The sequence below is a fragment of the Cibotium barometz genome, chromosome 24 (genome assembly GCF_041138505.1).
Source record: "Cibotium barometz isolate CiBa-2024 chromosome 24, ASM4113850v1, whole genome shotgun sequence".
In the NCBI taxonomy this organism is placed as follows: Eukaryota; Viridiplantae; Streptophyta; class Polypodiopsida; order Cyatheales; family Cibotiaceae; genus Cibotium; species Cibotium barometz.
In genome coordinates this window covers 25,451,817-25,470,848 of record NC_141069.1, presented here as the reverse complement: position 1 = coordinate 25,470,848, position 19,032 = coordinate 25,451,817, and the positions used below count along the sequence as shown (strand labels likewise).

The window sequence follows — 19,032 nt, the reverse complement described above, 5'->3', positions numbered from 1 at the left end:
GGGGAGTAGCTTCAGTGGAGGAGGAGGGGTGTGTAAACAAGGCCGGTGTAGAGGTGAATACTATGTGCAGCCTGCAAGTTTAAGAGGGATTGCTTGTGTTGGAGAAGAGTGCGCCTCGTTGGCGGTGGGGTGGCCGGCTTGCTTGTGGCTTTGAACGCTAACATCAGCTTGTGTCCACTGGCGGCGCAACATGCACATAAAAAGAGAGCCTGAAGGGAATCATGAAGAAGCAGGAGGAAGAAGGAAAAATGCCGAGGAATTTTTTATTCCCAAAGGGGAACTTGGAACAGAGGAGCTGAATGAGCAGGTGTGCCTATAGCAGTAGGTTACAGAAGCTATGGAGAGGAACTCTTGGAGAGATGCATGAAGGCAAATTGCAGAGAAGGAATCGGCGGGTTTTGCAGAGCACCAGTTTGCTGAGTTTTATGGGAGTTTACAGGTTTCCGGCTTGTAGGGAAGGTGTCTGCAGAGTTGAGATATGCAATGCTTGTTGAAGTTTTGAAGTTTTGGGCTTGGAAGTAGTGAAGGGATCTGCAAAAGTAAGGTTACCTGCAGTTTGGCTGAGGCTTTAGAGGTTTGCAGCTTTGTGAACAGCTGCTGCAGTGTTTTATGAGGTAAGTGGTTTGTAGGTTTTGAGGTCCTGTATTGTTTGATGGTTGTAGAGAAGAGCAATCCAGTAGTGTGTGAGATTTTGGGTCAAATCAGAGGAGAGGGTGTGGTGAGGAGGCAGATGATCATCTAGGATGTGAGAATGCCCTAGGATCTCTGTGAAAGCATCTTTATTAGATACTTGATTTCATCCAATATTTTGTTCAACTGTTCCTTGCTATCTAAAGAGGAAGGCCTGTAGATGTTGTTGCTGCAGATTACATCATTGAACTTTGGAGCTTTGAACAAAGAGGACTTGTTTGGCTCTGCAGATGAGGCTGCAGGTTCAATGAAGATTGTATCTGATATGATGAGGACGCAGGTTTGAGGTTCTATTTTCTTGAGTCCACTTGTGGATGTTCACTTTCTTGTTTGTGTTTTTGTTCTTCTCATGCATGAGTACCGTGTCTCAGGGTTGTTGAGACATTATTCCACTTAAGAGCCAAGACCTTCTTCCACCACTCGTCCCCAAGGGCAGGCTTAGATATATTAAGGAACTAAAAAAATGATAAAGAAATCAAACAAGATCCCCACACATAGCAATATACTAGAATATCATCATTTGTAACAATAGTAATCCATACCTTCCCCATCCTATCACTGTATTTTCTCATGAGTTCTATCTTTGTGGATGCTACAACTTTTTTCAGGTCCTCCTTCGAGAGAGTGGCCCGTAAGATGTCAAGCTTCTTATGCAAATCTTATGTTAATTTCACCTATTATCGTCACAAGTATTAACGATGCACAACAATTCTTGTAAAACATAACAACGAAGGGCAATTCTACATAGCTAGAAATCAAGAAAGAAGTAGATTGCAACTCACAGTGTACACCAAAGATCCCAAGTACATTATTGTTAGAGGAAACCAAGGTTCTTCACCTTTTGTTGACCTCTTACGAATCTGAGAAATAAGCTTAACATCCTCCTTTGGCAACTCTTGCAAGTAGGCTTGTTGTGATCAGCCTTACATATGCTTGGTGTGTTGACCAACTCATCTCTCAATGAGGTCACAACAAGAGAATGGGTGTTCAAGCTACACATATAATGGTATATTTAGAGCGATTGTTGAAAGAACCAAATAAAAACAAGTAATAAATGAAACTTATGAGATAAATCACGTACAAATTCATTCTTTGGAGACATGACAAAAGTGCAATCTTGCTAACCACACTCGGATCGATCACTGTAGAGAGTACACGAACATGCTTCTCCATGACAGTCAAGAATTTCTTCCTTATTGCTTCAGTCCAAGTCACGGTATGATGGTTTTCCTCCCAGACAAAAAACATATAGCCAGCTAGACTAGTGAGCTCAGGATGGGCAAGTATGTCATCCTGGAAGGCTTGGTTCACCTCCCTCCAAATCACATCCCACCCTTGATGAATATCATCATCAACTAGCTATTCCTCTCTATCCAAAGTCCACATTGACACAATAAACACCCCCTTCTCTGGAACATATCCCCCCTCATGCCCAAAAGCAACTTTCAACCCAAAAATGTCATCACGAAGACCTCTCACTTTTGCATATAGAATCGATCTACGTAAAGGAACGGGTGGACACACAGAACATGAGAATAGTCTAGTCTTTTGCAATATATCTTCCCCCTACTGCTGTATCAACAAACTGTTCTCATCCTTGGGATCCTCTTCCTTCGAATTCTCTGGCCTCACAATGGAACTATCTGCATCTCATGCTTCCTCCTAAACTAAGTCATCTTCCTTCTCCCTATCATAGCCCTTGTCAACAAGAACATCAACAACCCCATCATGTATTTCAAACCCCTTATCTTCTTGTGTATCTTCTCCAATCTCCTTTTCAACCCTATTTGATCTCCCTCCCCTTCCTCTTTTATTGGACTTAGGTGGAGTACCAATTGGACTTCTTCTCTTGGAATACCATTTCCCTGCAAAGACATCCAAAGCATTTGTTACACTCATGGTTAACATTTCCTCAGACAATGTTCTCATTGCCATGGCCATGATGAGCAACACAACATAACACAACACAACCACCATTGCAATACCCACGGCCATTGCTGAGCAACAAAAAAAGGGACCATGATACACAAGCATGATGAATAATCAACACAATCACCCATGGCATTTCGAGCATCATAATCAACATAATCATTATCATATTCATAATCAACATAAACATAATAATAATCAACATCATCTTTGAATTCTTTGGCAACAAGAATCTTAAAAAAAGGGGGGCTGGAAGCGGCCTACGCCGGCGCGGGACATTTCCAGCCCCCTTTTTTTTAATGAACCATGGCCACCATGATGCAGGAAAATTGCCAAAAACATAAAATAAAAAAAACCCATGGCCATGATGCCTTCTTGCCCCCTTTTTTTAAAGAACCATGGGCATGGCTATGATGCAACAACACAACCATAACATAAAAAAAAGGAGGCTGGAAGCAACCCACATCGACATGGGCCGCTTCCAGCCCCTTTTTTCTCAAGAAATCATGGCCATCACAACCAACACAACACAACCACCACAACCATACAAAACACAACCAACACAACAAAACCACCATTACAATACCCACGGCCATTTCTGAGCAATAAAAAAAGGGGCCATGATGAATAATCAACAAAATCATCCACGGCATTCTGAGCATCATAATCAACATAATCATTATCATATTCAAAATCAACATAAGCATAATAATAATCAACATCATCTCTAAATTATTTGGCAAGCAGCAAGCAACGCAAAAACGGGACTGGAAGCGGCCCACGCCGGCGCGAGACGATTCCAGCCCCCTTTTTTTTAAAGAACCATGGCCACCATGATGCAGGCATCTTGCCAAGACATAAAATTTAAAATACCTTCTTTTTGCCCCCTTTTTTTAAAGAACCATGGCCATGGCCACACAACCATAACATATACAAAAAGGGGACTGGAAGCGGCGCGGGTGGCTTCCAATCCCCTTTTTTTTGTAATGGTTGTGTTGTTGTGCATCATGGGCATGGCCAAGAATTGCATGCCAAAGTAGCCATGGTAAGCTCACTTTTATTGTATGTTATGCTTGTGTATTTGCAAGATGGCCATGGCCAGGAATTGCAAGCCAAACTACCCATAGATCTATGGTGAGCTAGCCAGGCACCATGTCCATGATGTGATTATGGCATTAATATTATCATGGCCTGCATAATATAAATAAAACGGGGGCTGGAAGCAGCCCGCGCGACGCGGGCCACTTCTAGTCCCCTTTTCATTTATATTATGTAGGCCAAGATAATATTAATGACATAATCACATCATGGGGGCCATAATGATATTACTGCCATAATCACATCATGCAAGCCGAGCTAAGCATTGGAAGCTCCCTTTTTTTGATGTTATGATGGTGTAGCTGCGTCATGGCCATGGCCAAGAGTGCCAAGCCATAGCTTGCATCTATGGTGAGCTAGGTAAGCACAATATTTGGATTAGCATACAAAAAATAAAAGGGAGCTGGAAGAGGCCCACGCCGGCGTGGGCTGCTTCCAACCCCCTTTTTTTAAAGAATTGAAGACCAAGGAAAATGAAGGCCATGGAGTACTTCTTGCTAGTAAGGTGATTCAGCCATGGCAAAGAAGTAAGGCATGTGGACAAACAACATGACGTCGTGGGCGGCCAAGGGGAAGCAAGAAATGATTCAAAGAGAAAACAATATGCAAGAAATACCTTTTTGGAGCCATCGAATGTGTTCTTTGGAGGAGAGAGTTGCTTGAGAAGGGAACACAACAACACTAAGAGGAGGAGGAAGTGAGAAAGAGATAGGAAATCTAGGGTCATCATAACTCTTGGTGGGTAGCCGGGTAGTGTCATCATAACTCTTGGTTGGTAGTGTCATGATAACTCTTGGACAGCCGGGTACAAAGCCGTCACACTCATTCTTGGGAGTTTTAGAGCGTTATTGCTTGCCCATCATTTTCAGGATTCAGACTCTATATATTGGGGCCACGTTCTCTTTATAGTAATTAGATCAATTTCATATTCTATTTTAATCTAATTTCTTTAATTTTTCTGATCACACTTTTTCATTTGAACATCTATCATTCTCGAGATACTTCAAAAAATCGCTAGCTTGATAAAGTTATTTAAATATTTTAGATTTGAACATGATTATATTTTAGATTTGAATATTTTTCCATTGTGTTATTATAATTTAATTATACATAAATAATGTGAAAGCATAAATGTATAAATATAATTAGACATATATATTGAGTATATCAATTTAATGTAATTATGTAAATACATATTAATAAGGTTTATATATATTGAACAAACATAATACCTATTAATTAAATATATAAATAAATAATACATTGATATTATATTTTTTAAATATCTAATAGAGGTAGTTATCTAATGTACAATATTATCTTTATTGACAATTGTCATAATAAATTCTTTCTAGCCCTTGTAATTAACAATGGTTATGCCTTGAAAATCAAGAATTGATTACACTAAAATAGTGTATCCTGTGATGAGCTCAGGTATACACACTGTCTATTGGTGTACACATCATCTTCTTGCTTAGGTATACACATCATCTAGCCATTTTCTTTCTTGTTCTTGGTTTTTCCCGTGCTCTTTTGACATCTTGCAATGGCTGGTTGTGTGACCATCTATGGTCCTTCCATAGGTGGGAACAAAGCTTGTTATTAAGCCAAAGAAATAATGAGATATCTTTGTCAGAAATACAAGAACACTTTGCGCTCTCTAGCAAGAGGTTCACTCTGCATCCAATAACTTTAGATGCAGAAAGTATTAAGATTTAAGCTCAAACTCTTGTTGATGGGCCGAGGGATATGTGTTGGACGCAGATGTTCAAGCATTTTATAAGGTTAGGTTACATATTATCAACTTGGTAGTGCTTGATGAAGAGGAAACTGTAAAGAAAGGTAAAGTGGTGGATCAGTCATCATCTTTGCATTGCTCAAGTGTTTTTTATCTTATTTGTGTTCAGCCTAGAGGGAGCAGTCTACATGTTACCTTTGAAAGAGGAAACTGTGAAGAAAGGTAACGTGGTGGATCAGTCATCCTCTTTGCATTGCTCGATTGTTTTTTATCTTATTTGTGTTTAGCCTAGAGGGAGCAGTCTACATGTTACCTTTGAAAGTGTGCATCAAATAGTATCTATTGATGAATTGCTTGTCCTATGATGGATATATTTCTTTTGAGCTCCCTCCTTTTAGGCAGAATTCTTCAATGCTAGGAATAGAGCATAAACATGATGGCCATGTATGGGCAGACTATGTAACTTGTAGTAGTGATTGCTTTATAGGTACAGTGCAACTGAGTAGGTGTGCTGGTTGCTACAATCTAGAGTGCCCGCACATTGTGGTCACTTTAGTTGTTGTGAATGAGACTCACTGGACTACTGGGAGAGTGCAAAAGGTGCCTCAAGTTGCGAGACTGAAACTCTTGTATGTAGTCATTATAGAGTTCCACCTGAGTGTGTGAAGCAGTGTCCTGTTGTCCTACATAATTGTGTTCCAAAAGATCAAGAGAAATATACTAGATGTGCAATGCATGACCATCCATGTGCAGAGGGAATCAGTAGGGAGCAAAAGAGAATAATTGAAGATAAAGTGTACTCACATGCAAAGGGGAGTCCACATGCAACTAAACAAGTCAAAGTGAGTGTGGCCCAAGAGCTAGTCCTTGACATTTTGATTAAAGAATGTGAGGGGAAAGAAGGAGATTTTGGTGAGAAGGAACTGAAGGACCTACTTAAGATTGTCACTCATCTACCACATAAGAAGAGAATTGAGAGATGTATTCAAGAAACTAAATGGAGAAGTGTCTGGCCCGAAAGGACTCAAAGCCATTCTGGATTTGAAAAGAAAGATTGGTTATCTATTTTTGCATGGCATTCTTTTCCCACGGAAGTTGGGTTCGAACAAACAACCACATGTTTTTAAAATGTCAACTCTCAGTCCTGGGAGTGGAGTAGATTTGGTAAGCAGAATGAGACCGGGTGGTAACTTACAGGAGATGTGGGTGCATTTTGATCATGTGCATCACGTTCATGGTTGGTCTACAATGGGGGCTTTTGTTTACGATCCTTTCCTCAAGGAACTTTTGACCATTGCTACATGTGAATTTAAGCTTGAGGATAGATATACTCAGAAAGAGTTTTGGAAAATGTTAAACAATGTTGTGCAAGAATGTGGTTATGGTAAACCTGAGTTCAGGGGGTTTATGGCTAATGAGGCCGATGCAAATTGGATTGCAGTGCGCTCTGTTTATTTTTGTAGGAAGCGTAACCCAGAAAAAGAACGATCATGTGCTTTTCATTGGGAGTAGAGCATGGTGAATCATACAAAAAAGTGTACCAGACCACCTTTTCATGAGGAACACAAGGTCTTGTGTAGAAAGTGGAAGAATGCACACTCGGATGTTGTGGTGGCAAATTGGAAGAATGCACACTCGGATGTTGTGGTGGCAAATTGTAAACATGCTTTACAGTAGTGGTGGAGAAATGGACATGTTGTGAAGGGTGAGTTGCCGTCGATGGAAACATGGCTTGCATGGTGGGAAGTGCATGCAATGCATTGGAGTTCTTGGTTTTTGACACAAGACAAAGATGGTCCTTTCTTGCCAACTACAAACCTTGCTGAAAACAAGCACTCTAGCATGAGAGCAGATGTTGGTTATAAGAAGAAATCGTCTTTGTATGAGGCTATTGTTGTTGATCTTTCAATGGCTGTGTTGCAGAGTGCACACAGTAATGGTGGTGGGTGGTTATACTAGGACTAAACCGGGTCTACAAGAAGTCAAGGAGCGTTTCCTTTCAAGGAATGGTGGGGCATCAACAAGCAAAAGACTAATTGAATTAAACCATAGTACAATGGCAGAGGCTAATTTGGATTTCCCAAAAGTGGACCAAGAGAGCAGAAATCTATGTAACGTAAAAGACCTATCTTGGCATCTCTAGGTGTTGTTCTTGAGAATGATAGCCATAGGCCAAAGTACATGACTGTGTGACAGTTAACAAAAAAGGACTAGCTATTCTAACTCCTCTAAAATCCATGTTGCCCACCATTCAAGACAAGACACTAGTGAAAACACTATGGGGGGTAAGATGGTCTGAACCTAAGTCTAAAGTTACATGCTTTGGATTTTTGCAAGATAGCGCTGTGGTGCCTTGATTAGTCCATAGGGTGGACCATAGCAAGGTGGTGTGCCTGCACCTTGTTTTTGGGGACGACGTACTTACCCATCTGAGTACCCAAACTGCTCTTGTCCAGATTTCCAAAAGAGAGAAGCAAGCATGAGACGTACCTCCTTTGCAAACATATGTATTATGTTTTTTTGCGAGTGTTGAATCTTGATGCGGTTATGCATGAGTTTATGCACCAGCATGCTTTGATAAAAGTGAAGTTGTTTCAAGCATTGTCTGGTCGTCGCGCTACCATGCAAGTGTTGTAGAGCAATAGGGCATTGTTGGATGTCCAAATATGCATTGAAAAATTTTGGGATGCTATCTACAAACACATGGCAAATGTTTTCGGTCACCCGTATTTTGGTCTTGGGAGGAGAATATGCATAGCATTAACTGTTCGAGTTCTGTTTTTGGGTTTTTGGTTGGGGTCGCACTTTTTGTATCTGCAAAAAATATGCTTATATTTGATCTCGTGTTGCTCAATATTGTTTTTGGTAACCCAAAAGGTTAATAAAAAATTGTTGGAGATTTTCTGGTTTAAGGTTTCTTGTTGTCGTTTGACTTTTTAGAATTTAAGATTCACTGTTTGGGTTTCTTGTTGGTCGAGCTTTTTTTTTCCTATAAAAATTATGGTTGTGGTTGGACGATCCAATGGTGATATATTCACAAAAAAAATACTACAAGTGTCTTCATGTTCATTTCAAATCATTACCCCTCTGCTCGGAACTGGCTCATTCCCTCTCGCTCGTGAAATGGCCATCTTCATCAGCTTCATGTTGCTCTTGTTGCAAGTATGGCAAGTCAGGGACGTTGAAATCCTTAGTGAGACAAGATTTGGAATTAAAGTGCAACTTCTCTTAATTTCCAATAATATGCCCCCTACCCTATATGATTTTCTTTTTAAGTTGGCACTTTTCTTTCCCTCCCTTACATGCTTAAAAGTAGTAAAACCTCTTGGTTCGTCAAGATTGCCACCGACCTTTGTGAAGAGAATAAGTTTATATTCCCCCCCTTATATGTTTGGAGGTACTCAACCCTGCTAATGCGTCAAGCTTAGTTTTAATTTAGAAAGATCATCAATTGTTTTGAAACCTTAATGTCCACCTAGCTCAGCACTATTCCAGAGGAGGGACCATCCATGTTAGTCCAAGCAATCGTGTTTTTCTCTTCTTATGTAATTTCAAATAGGCAAGCATCTTGGTTTGTCAAGTTTGACACTAAGCATGAGGGACCATCCTTAGTGTCCATCTAGCTCGGCACCATTACAGAGGGATCATCCATGTTAGTCCAAGAAATCATGTTTTTCTCTTCTTACATAATTTTAAATAGGCAATTATCGTGGTTTGTCAAGTTTGACACTAAGCATGAGGGACCATCCGTGTCCTTTTTCAAGGAAATATGTTTTTCCCACCGCCATTCCTTAATCATTGAAGGTAGTCAAACGTTTTGCTTTACGGTAAGCCATCTGTGTTTTGTTTCAAAAAACATGTTTGTTGTCCTCCCTTATGTGTTTGAAGGGACTCAACTCATGTTTGGTCAAGGTCAGTGCTAATCCAAAAGGACCATCCAAGTTTTGTTTTAAGAAAACATTTTCTTACTCCCTTTGGTGCTTGAAGGTAGTCAATATCTGCCAAGCTCAATAAAGGGATTTTTAAAATAGAACATGTATCCTTCCTTCCTCTTTTTTTAATATTTTAAACCCTCTTGGTCCACTGATAATTTCTCCCCTTCTCTTAGGCGGTCACTATTGAGTTTGGCACCAATTTAAAGATACCATGCATGTATTTTTCCAAGAGAATTTTTTTAAATCTCTTTCTTTTGTGTTTAAAGGTAGTCATGCTTCTTGGTCTATCAAGCTTGGTAGTCATGCCTCTTGGTGTATATAGATGGAGGGACCCTCTATATCTTCTTAAGAAAATAATCTTTTTCCCTTTTTTATGTATTTGAGCTAGTCATACCTCTTATCTTGGTGCCAAGCTAAAGTGTGCATCTATGTTTGTTTTCCTCTCTTATGTACAAAGTAGTCAAACCTCTTGGCCCGGCATTGAGGTCTATGCAAAGCTAGAGGGAGCGTCCTTTCTTTTTTCCAAAAGCTTATTTTTTTTCTCTCCTTTGTGTTTGAAGCTAGTCAAGTCTCTTGGTTCGTTAAGTTCTTCGATGCCAAGATGGAGGGACATCTATGTGTTTTTTTTCACATAAACATATTTTTCCCCTTCCTTGTGGACGATGCTATATGACAAGGATGCCCCTTAGTCCCCATGGTGCATCTCATTATTGTTGAGGCTATGCGCATCTTCCTTGTGGACGATGCTATATGACAAGGATGCCCCTTAGTCCCCATGGTGCATCTCATTATTGTTGAGGCTATGCGCATCTTTCTTTGCTCCACTGTTGGAGTTTTTGGTTTGAGTCTGCCTTTGCGTAGTAGTGAGGACAAGCTTTTGGACTCTGAGTTTGGTTATGATATTTCTATGTTCCTTGAGCCTCACACACATGTTTATGTTCCTTTCGTGGAGGAATTTTTTGTAGCTGTAAGGGCTCTCATTAATTGGCATAAATTTGTTGGTTTTTGGATTAGTGACTCACAAAGAGTCAATTGGGGTGTAGAGCTTGGGTTTACTTGTACAGAGGTTGTATGCTACCAAATATTTGGAATGTCAAGATGGGGTTGAATATCACGCATACTCTACCTCAGCTTGATTCATTGCCTCATGCTGGTGCTTCTTTGATGAATGCATTGTCTTGCAACTTTCTCTATCAGGTTTGGATAGGACACTTAACATTGAGGCTAGAGTTGCTTGGGAGACTGTTATATGCCTCAGGGGGGCTACATATTGTAAATCCAAATATACATTGTAGAGCATTGCTTTGCAATTTAGCAATCAGAGGCTTCCTTCTAATAGGCACTAAGTCTTGGAAGAATTTCTTTATGTTTCACATCTCTAGATGTACACCTCGTGGTGGTGGAGATTGGATGCTCAGTTCACGTTTCATCTTTACTGAGGTAGAGTATAAAGCACCTTCCTCTCTAGCCATAGTGGCCATTATTAGAGCCTGGAGTAATTTGGGAATTTTTTGAGACAAGCTTCCTAGATCAAAGGATGAGATTGATAGACAATCCATAATATCATTGGAGATGAGCTAGATATACATAATAGCCAGGCTGGGAGAGATGTGCATCGATGATATAAGTATTACTTAAAATAATTTTAAAGGCCTTCCTATGGATTAGAGACTTGCATCCACAACACCTCAAAGGGAGTCTTATAAGGTTTATCTCATGAGTGGATTACTAGCACATTTTAAGATCAACATCATCCTAGGTGGTGGTGGTGGCGGCGGGTATTTTCTCCAGGATAGGAGTGCCAATACAGGTGTTAACCTTGCTAGATTAGAATGAGGGATTACTAGCACATTTCATGATCACAACATCATCCTACATGGTGGCGGGGTATTTTCTTTAGGACACGAGTGCCAATACAACCTTGCTAGATTAAGATGAGGTGGGAGATTGACTTTTTCATTCTATACAACCGTGATGGAGATTGATGAGACATGACACACGAGATTATTCCAAACACTACTATTCATCTAGTGAGAATAGTTAGTCACTCAGGGAATGTGCTTATGGCTATATAGTGATGTCCTATCAGATATCTTAATTGGCATATTGTTGAGTGGATGTCCTATCAAATATCTTCAGTGGAAGTGGATTGAAGCAACTAATCCAATGAACAGTCGATCTTTTTTCAGTCCATAGTTCCAAGCTTCTTTTATACTTATCGAGAGAAGATCCTACAATCAAGATGCACTAAGAGAGCTATGACATTACCATATTGATTCAAAAGAAACTTAACTTTGGCCCTTATACAAGAGGAGCCAGATCTCCCACTTCTTCTTACATTGTGGCTAATTAGTGGAGGGCCATTAATTAGTGAAGAGCTATTTTTGGTGCAAATACCTCTTGCCCTAGAAACCTGATAGCTTTTGAGATGGTACAACATTACATATGGAGGTGTAGAGTTGCTTAGTGGATTTAGGTCTCTATAGCTCAGCTTATGAGTAGATTGAGAAGAGATACCACTGATGTAAACTGGGGTGCTATTACTTGGCTCAAACAATATCGTCCACCAACACTGATATTTTTGGAGGGAAAGGATTTGGAGGGCAAGTATTTGGTCACCACCATAATGATATGCGAGATGTGGCCCAACGTCTCATGCTACTAGATATTCCTCATATACAATATACACCACCTTTGTAAAGAATTGATAGTACTAGGGAGATCATTGTGAGTATCTCAGGGCCAAATACACAGAGGTTGTGCAATGCTCCTTGCATTATAAGCTTGAGGACTTGTAATACTAGAACTTTGATTCTCCACCCAACCATATCCCAAATGGACCCTAAAAACATGGTTATATAGGCCTAAGTGATGCATGACCTTCCAACTTCAGCCCGTTGACCTATCACTGGCTAGGCATGTCCTTTTCACTCACTCCTGATCCACCATCCAGTAATACTTCTGCTATGTCCACTCCGGCCAACTTGACCTAGATCATTGGGATGGCTTCATCATAAATTGGGGCTTCCCTTGGTGGGGTTTCTGTCTTTTCTATGTGCATGGCTGCAAGGGTGCCATCTTCTCTTCCTAAGGCATCACTCGATGCACAATAGCTGCTCCCTAAAGTTTGGTACCAGTGTGAGGAGCTGTTCCACCGACATATGAATTGGCCGCCACTTCATATCTTCCCATAGATCATATGGCTGCGTTTCTGCTCTGGCAAGCCTACTTCAGCTTTCCCCTTGCTTTGGTGCCTCCACACCTCGTTTTGGCCGCCGTGGTCTCCGCACCTTTCTTCAGCCTTGGTGTCTCCGCACCTTTCTTTAGCCTTGGTGTCTCCACTGGCGAGGGCACTTTGCCTTCCTACTCCAAGTTCATCACCGATATACTGACATCAAGTTCTTGTTGTTGACAAATCGGCCTGGGCCTTTCTGGCTCCTTTTTTCGCACACCTCTTTGACCTGCTGCTTTTCCACCCAATCGGACACTTCTGTCCGTACCTTGTTCTGCTCCTACCAGGTGACAAATTTCTCTTATCCGAGGTTGGTTATTTCTTTGCCTCCGGAGACTAGGGTTACATGGATCTTGTCACTGCCATGGCTAATGATTCGATCGCCTCTGTGGTCGGCTTGACTACTTCTTGCTCATCAAGAGCTTGGATTTCTATGGCATTCACTATCGATGGGCCTAATATTGAAGCCTGGGCTCCTTCCACTTTAACCATGTGCTTTCTCTAGATGTCACATTCAGACTTGCGATGCCCTGGGGCATGGCAATAAAAACACGTGAAAACAGGCCGTTGAGCACTACTGGGTACATCCCTAGAAGGAAAAATACCACATGGATGGAATTGTGACCTTCGGTACGGATCCAGCGGAGCCATCAGCGGCGGGTTGAATGGTTGCCACTACGAGGGCTTGGATCGTAGAGGCTGTGGAGGTGCTCTCCACCCATTGTATTTGCATGCTTCTATGGGTGCGTGTGGCGGTTTTAAAGATGGCATAGTAAAGCTCATTCAAGATGCATTGTTTGGCTCTGTGTCCATGATTTTGACACCTCGAACACCAAGTGCCTGACCACAAGACTGTGGGGGGGAGCTGCACGCCTTCACTGGTCAACTAAGCCATGGGGCTATAGCTAGTTCCTTGGTTGTCTTTCTTGCCTTCTTGCTCTTGGATCGTGCCTTGCAATCTTCCTCCTCATCCTCCAATTCCTCACTTGTAGTGGAGTTATCATAATCATCCTCCTCTTTCGAAGATTCTGTCTGGACTTCCTCTTGCTCTTGGTCTTGCCCTTGCTCTAAACGGATCCTACCAACACATGCTCTGCCCTCAAAGTTGATTCGACCAGTTGCTCCAGAATCATGGTGGCAAGATCGGCACTGGCTATTGCCCTTTTGAGCTGTTTGTTGAGGCCCTTCATGAAATAATAATAGAGAATCTCCTCCGTGGGCTAATTGGCTGCATCCAATCTATGAAGAAGCTTCCAAAAGTTAGTAGCATAGTCTTCCACCGTCAGGCTTTTTTGGTTCATCTGGCACAACTTATCAAGCAGATGCATGGAGGTCTTATCTTCCTTGAATCTTTAAAGGAATGCATCATCTCTGATTGCATCATAGGTGGAAAAATGAGCGTACTCGTACTAAGCAACCCAAAGATCAAAGCTTTTCTATAAGGTCAGGATGAAATCTACTTTTTGATGTTTTGGTCCATTAGGTCGAGGACGTTCACATGCTAAGCACTATCAAAAAGAAGGATGTGAGCATTCGCATCCTCAAAAGGATACATCCGCATCCTCTAAGGATTTCCGAGAGAACTTGGAATACTTCACAGTGATGGTTGGTCGTGAAGGCATGTTGTAATTCAGAAGAAGGCAGATGTGAGCATTCGCATCCTCAGATGTGAGCATTCGCATCCTCAAAAGGATGCAGATGTGAGCATCCGCATCCTCTAAGGATTTTTGAGAGAACTTGGAATACTTCACAGTGATGGTTGGTCGCGTGGAGGCATGTTGTAATTCAGAAGAAGGCAAGGTTGTGGTGGTGGAGGTGGTGGTGGTGGTGGTATGAACAGTGGTGGGGGTGGTGTTATTAGTTGTTCTTTGGATTCGTATTTGGTTTTTCTAGTTCAGGTGTTGTGGGTGCTTCTTTGGGTCTGGTGAACTAGAGTTCTTGAGCTTGGTGCGGTGAGTAGCGCAGTTCACGTGCTAACATGAAGGATTGATTCAAACACAAGGGAAATTTATTCGAACACAAAAACAATCAAGCAACAAAAGCAAAGTAGCACAAGAAAGAGGCAACAAGATGCATCGTGGTCGCCACCAAAGTGTTGTCGGGGACTGACCATTGTCCGAATCAACCTACTAAGTGACTCTAGTTATGCAAGCAGCATACACCAGTCAGATATAGATCAGGCACGAGATGACATAGACACAACCTCTTGGCTATAAGCGACTGCGCAACGAAACTGACTACTAAGACTAATCGACTCATGCAGATGATCTTGATTGTTACATGAAATACCGAATACTTAACAGATAGATTCACCAGAAATGATAGTAAACAAGATGATTATACAGAAAGACAAACAGGCTCGGCGCGAATGTACAAAGATGATACAAAAATGATATTCCTTTATTCTAAAGAGATATATAAAAACATCAACAACCTTTATAGAGTTCTGATTACATCCTTTTATACTGCTTACTCATACATAGATATCTCCATGCTCTAAGCACGACTAATTTACAGACGTAATGACTTATCAACTAGTGTTAAAGTGCGCTGGGCTCTGACACATTCTAGTAACGGTGCCACTCTTTGACTTGACGAGACTGGCCGGCTGTCCCACTGTTGCGGGGCTATTTCCCACGCTATCTGACCCACAACCAACAACAGTGAAGCAAGGAGTGTATTTTATCCACAGAAGAAAAAAGATGTGTCATCCAGTAATGGAATTTTTTTTGGAATAAGGTCTGATTGTGCATTGTATTTCCATGATGAGACACATGGGAGGAGGCCAAAAATCAAAGAGAACTGGAAAAGCCACGAATCTAAAGAAGAAAGACACATTTCATAGCACATGGTACCTTGGAAGAGTTCAAAAGATGTGAAAGAAGGTAGGTGGTAGGTATGTGGATTACAAGTGGGGTTTTGACTTGACAGATCAACCTCAAGGGGTAGAGATTCATCTTGGTTGGTATCAAAAGGTGAAAGGGATCCAGACATTTACTTATGACTTGAGAGACTTAAACATGGTTGATGTAGAGTCAGTTATTGCATTGGCACATTTAACATACAATGCAGCAAGTGATAAATATGAACTAGATCAAAATGACTACAAGATTTTCAATGATTTTGTAAAGGCTCCAAATTAGTTTGTCATGTCGTAAGTGTTGAACTATTTAATTGTTGTGTTTTAGTCATGTTGTATCATAATAGTTTGCAACATTCTTTCAATCTCTTCATTTGACTGTGCAGGCAATAGGTACTCAAACTTATAGGGAGGTAAGGAGTTAGGTTGTCATGGGCTTAATTTTTGTGGGGCTAAAGTTTTCTAGGTTTGGGCTCAAAGACTTTGTGGCTATGACTTACATAGACTCACGCTTTTACAGCCATGGTATGCATGACTATGTACAAAGGCATTGTCCAAGCATATATTGAATGAGAGATTTTGTGAGAGCAAGTAAGTTTCAACTATTGTTGTATTTCAAAAGATTGGAGGAATATTTTCAGTTCAGTTATATAGATTTTCTTTTTTGATTGATATCAGGCAAAGATCCAGTTCACTCCATTTGGGAGCAAGCAATTATACTAGATTGTTTTGCAAAGCTACAGTTTTACAATAATGCCTAAAGAAGAATCACGAATGCTTATACATGCTGTACTTTTTTGTTAACAGAGTAGCATTGAACTTTTTGGCCTGCTAGGGTTTGCTAATGCAACAAAGATGCAGCCCAAGACCTACAGCCCTAAAATGAAGCCACTACAACCGCCAAGAAAGTGAGTTAGAGTGTTACTACCTTCAAGTAGTGCAGGTGCCGATCCGTGACTTTTTTGTTAACAGAGTAGCATTGAACTTTTTGGCCTGCTAGGGTTTGCTAATGCAACAAAGATGCAGCCCAAGACCTACAGTCCTAAAATGAAGCCACTACAACCGCCAAGAAAGTGAGTTAGAGTGTTACTACCTTCAAGTAGTGCAGGTGCCGATCCGTGACTTGATAGACATGTGGCCACACTTCATTTATCCTCAATACTAAGTCGTACGTCAATCGGCGGACCATCCAAGCACATGTGCGGTCCATCCTTGCCAATGTCGGACAGACAATGCCAAAAGTGAGAACCGTGAGGTAGGAACTATGCGCATGCATATACCTCAAAAATGGTGTAAATTTTAATTCTAAATTAAACTAGAAAGCTATTGTCCTATGAAAGCACTTCAGTTTCATCTTCTGTATCTATCTCATCTGAGCTACGATGAAAAAGTTACATTGCATCTAAAATGTCTCCTAAACAGCCATGTACAAGCCATTGTCATACCCTATTGATGGTCCGATATGGCATCCCGAGACTCCTGATCATGGAATAAACATGTGGTGCAGACCAAGGCCAACCTATCCACCAAGTTCATACTCCATCTGACCATCCATGTGGCCACCGTTTTTCCATTTTTGTCTTTGACCTTTCGGTCACAATCTACACTAGCTGCCAATTGGATCCCGTTCACTGCGTCCATTCATATGATCTAAACAGAGATCCAATCGCATGGCAATGAATCCTTAGACCTAATGCACATCCCAAGCCTATCAAATCTTGCAAATCACTTTCATGTTGGTCGTACGGCACCTGATGCATAGGCCCCGACTGTAGTACTAATAGCAGCGATGGTGAACTTTTTGGCCTACAAGGGTTTGCTGATGCAGCAAAGATGCTACCAACAATTGTAGTCCCAAAACAAAGCCACTACAGCCACCAAGATGCCTTCAAATGCCAAGAAAGTGAGTCAATGCGTTACTGCCTTCATCAGGTGCCGATCTGTGACTTGAGAACGACCAAACCATGATCCGACTTGATAGACATGTGGACCGCACTTCATTTATCCTAGATACTAAGTCAAGGCCATCCAAGCACCTATGGCCCATCCTTGCAAATGTCATATCGACAATGCCAAAAGTGTGAATCGTGGTGACTGACAGGGCTTGTTCGCGTGCATATAACTCAAAAACGGTGCAAATTTTCAAATCTAAGTTAAACTAGAATGCTATTGTCCTATGAAAGTACGTCACTTTTGTCTTCTGCATCTCTCTCATCCGAGCTACATCGCATCCAAAATGTCTCTTGCTAGAGCGATAAACAACCATGTACAAGCTAGCATCAAACTCTGTTACAGTCCGATATGGCACTCGAGGCACCTGAGCATGGCATAAACATGTGGTGCAAACCTAGTCCAACCTAGCCACCAAGTTCAAACTCCATCTAGCCATTCGTGTGGCCACAATTGCCATTTCTGTCTTTGACCTTTCGATCGACCTCCTGCACTACATAAGCTACCAGTTGGATCCGTGTTCATTATGTCCATGTAAATCATCCAAACCAAGATGCAATTGCATGGACATGAATCCTTAGACCTAATGCACATCTTATGCCTCTCAAATCTTACAAATCATTTCTTGTTGGCCACGATACCCGATGCATAAACCCAGCTGTAGTATAAACATCAATGGTGATCTTTTTGGCTTGCTAGGGTTTTCTCATGTAGCAGAGATGCTACTCAAGGTCCGCAACCCAGCTGTAGTATAAACATCAATGGTGATCTTTTTGGCTTGCTAGGGTTTTCTCAACTTTAGATCCTGAATTGGACACAGTAGTCACTTGTTGTAGCCGTGTTTTCGGAGGCTTCGACTCAAGTTTGACAAGGTTTAACATGACCATATCCCAAAATCATGGCCGGGTTAGATGTAGCTCTAAGCCTCTCCCAAGCATCTAATGAGCAGTCTGGTGATGCATACATGTCAAGTTCCTTCATAGTTATGTGCACCATACTTCATAGTTATGTGCACCATACCACGGGCTGGCCATTGAGATCCTCCGTAGTAAGCTCAAACCTATCACGTCTTGCTAGGTTTTGCTCCCTCAACTTCTTGTAGATCTTTTCGCATTAAGAGTCCTATTGCTAGGCGTGTGCATGACCATGGAGGTCAAAGAACAAACAACAAAGACAGACATAGACTATGATCTCCAAAACGGATCACGGTAAGATGTCAACAGTAGCTTTTCCTCATTCTATATCTTCTTTGGGTATGTTACTAATGTGATGGATGCTCTCTTGTCATGCAGAACATTGAGGGCATGAACGTGTGGGACTGTGAACCTAGGAGCAATTCATATGAGGAAGCTCAGGTTAGGATAAAACTAGTGTTAAATCTTAATTCTAGAGGAGGGGGGGAAAATGTATAAGCTTGAAATTTAAAAAATATAGGAGGTTTATAATAATTACCACAAAAGAAATAGGAGGTATGCATAAAATAGGCAAAAAGAGGTTAAAGAGTGGTTTTAAAATATGCCTGATACACGTGATTTCTAAAGGTGCACCCCCCGAGGTAACATTGAAGAGGCATTCTCCTTCCCATTGCATTGATGTCCCA

At 41.3% G+C, this 19,032-nt stretch overlaps 1 long non-coding RNA gene across 1 annotated transcript; it reads right to left on the bottom strand.

Moving 5' to 3' along the window:
* Positions 1 to 1,315: 1,315 nt before the first annotated feature.
* LOC147625078 (uncharacterized) lies at positions 1,316 to 4,455 on the bottom strand. The gene is made up of 3 exons (XR_015269026.1): positions 4,334 to 4,455; positions 1,772 to 2,555; positions 1,316 to 1,682 (listed from the first exon to the last, which is right to left on the bottom strand). It is a non-coding gene; the product is annotated as an uncharacterized LOC147625078 (long non-coding RNA).
* Between the last annotated feature and the right edge of the window lie 14,577 nt (positions 4,456 to 19,032).